The following is a 2,644-nucleotide window of genomic DNA, read 5'->3' as shown; positions in this document are numbered from 1 at the left end:
ATGACCGATCTATGGATAATGCAGTGACCTTAGACGCACGCACGCACGCGCGCGCGCGCACACACACACACACACACACACACATACACACAATTCCCCACCCACGAGTTGGAGTAACGACTCGCAGCGCAGTGATACTGAAATTATTTCAGCGCTGGGCATGATTCGAACCTGGACCGCCGTAGTGACGGCCGAGAGCTTCACCACTGCGCCATCGAGTCGTGTGCGTGTGTGTGTGTGTGTGTGTGTGTGTGTGTGTGTGTGTGTGTGTGTGTGTGTGTGTGTGAGAGAGAGAGAGAGAGAAAGAGAGAGAGAGGTACAGCTTGGCTGGTGTGAAAATGAGGTGCAGTTGTAGTGCGCGCAGTGATTATAATGAGGCTGTACTGTACACGTGATGGCCGGTAGTGGCGGTGATAGTTGTGGTGGTGGTGGTTGTAGCGGTTAGGGGGTGGTTTCAGTATTATTTGTGGTGGTGGTGATTGTGGTAGTGGTGGTTGTGGTTGTGATAGTGGTTGTAGTGGTGGTTGTGGTGGTATTTGTGGTAGTCTTGGTTGTGGAACTGTGGTGATGATGATGATGGCGTTTGTAATGGAAGCTGTGGTAGTGATGATGGCTGTGAACGAAAATTAATCATAATGATAGTGTATTGGCTGTGTACGTTGGCGATTGATGATGGTAGTGGTGCCTATCTGGGTGATGACCATGATGCTGATACTGGTGGTGACGCACGCTTGTCTATGTCATGCCAATGGTAGGAGTGATGACAGTAGTGATGGTGCATAATAGTGGGTGTGGCCAGTGGTGGTGGTGACAACGGTGTGGTGTGAGCTCGGCGGTGATGGTTCCTGGGATGAATGTGGTGACGGAAGTAGCCGTTGCTGTGACCAGACGGTGTCGACACATCAGTGATTCTGGTGGTGGTGAGAGACCCACAACCAGCACGATGACCACAAATGTGAAACTGAATGTAGAGATTGTACGGGGAACTTTCCAAGTTCGACGACAATTCTGTGGTTTCCGTCGCTGTGTCGACGGCGCCTTCGACGTTGCACGTTTCCTCATCGGATGTTAGGAAACAAAAACTGCTGCACAAACAAATCAGGATGTCGTTGCGGTGCGGAGCTGCATACAATCGCCTGGCGTTACAACGCTAAAACAAAATATTTCAGTGTTGTCTCGAACTATTTAAATGGAGTCGCTACGCAGGAAGGGTTAATAAAGATAGTTTTTTCCCAAGTGCTTTTGAGACGACTTCCAAAGCAACTTTTGTCACATCCAAGACAAAGGGGTGATTGTACCTTCGACAGGCTTTGTAGGTGCAGAAAAATGATCTCCCTAATAACCAATGAATTGTTTGCGAGCTTTACAAGTACAGTCGATTCATGATTCCTGTTGTTCGGCGACATTATTCATCTTGTTGACGACAACAAAACTTGCGTCAGTCTCTTCCCCTTTGAATGGATCTGTGGGCGACCACACAATTACACTGACGTACATTGGAAACCAGACAACTCCCTCCCCTTAAACTATTTTTCTAACGTCTGTTTTACTCTTTTTTCCTGCAGTAAGATTACGAGACGCATCCAGATTGTCACAAAGAAAAAAAAGACAATATCACTGCCACAGAAGTTTTATGACACCCATTAAATCATGTTTGATCGTCGATGCTGATGGATTAAACAGATTCAGTGATGTTTAACAGCAATATGTGTTCCAAAACGAGTAATTTATGGACGACCATTAAATGACATTTATGGTCTTTAGAATTTTGTTTTGCATTCCGTCTCTATATCCTTTGCAAAACTGAAAAAAATTCCTTTCAAATAATTAAGTTTATAGTACCGTATAATATATTTCTATACAGGTACTTGTATATATGCTGGTTATTTAATGTTTGCTGGAGAGAGGGTAGAGTACCGGAGGACTGGAGTAGTGCCTGTATAGTTCCTCTTTACAAGGGAAAAGGGGACAAGTGTGAATGTAGTAATTTCAGAGGGATTAGCCTGTTGAGTGTAGTAGGGAAGGCTTATGGGAGGATCTTAATTGAGAGGATTAGGAGAGGAACAGAGGGAGTAATTGGTGAGGAACAGTGTGGATTTAGGACGGGTAGAGGTTGTGTAGATCAGATCTTTGTGGTAAGACAGATATGTGAGAAAGCTATAGGAAAGGGGAAGGATATTTTTTGGGCTTTCATGGATCTGGAAAAGGCTTATGATAGGGTAGACAGAAAGGCACTGTGGGAGGTTATGCAGATTTATGGGATAGGAGGAAAGCTTTTGGGAGCTGTCAAGAGTTTTTATGAGAGTAGTAGAGCATGTGTTAGGATTAGAAATGGAGAGAGTGAGTGGTTTGAAGTAAAGGTGGGACTTCGTCAAGGATGCGTTATGTCGCCCTGGCTGTTCAACTTATACATGGATGGGGTGGTGCGAGAGGTGAATGCTAGAGTAGTGAGTCAGGGATTGGAGATGGTTAAAGAAAATGGAGAAAAGTGGGAGGTGAGCCAGCTGTTGTTTGCGGACGACACTGCGCTTGTGGCAGGGTCAGAGGAGGGATTGAGGAAGCTGGTGGCAGAGTTTGGGAGAGTATGTGATAGAAGAAAGCTAAAGATAAATGTGGGTAAAAGTAAGGTGATGAGATGTACAAG

Source organism: Oratosquilla oratoria, chromosome 39 (genome assembly GCF_046742065.1).
Source record: "Oratosquilla oratoria isolate Oo_2021 chromosome 39, ASM4674206v1, whole genome shotgun sequence".
NCBI classification, from domain to species: Eukaryota; Metazoa; Arthropoda; class Malacostraca; order Stomatopoda; family Squillidae; genus Oratosquilla; species Oratosquilla oratoria.
Note: the sequence above shows the minus strand (reverse complement) of the source record.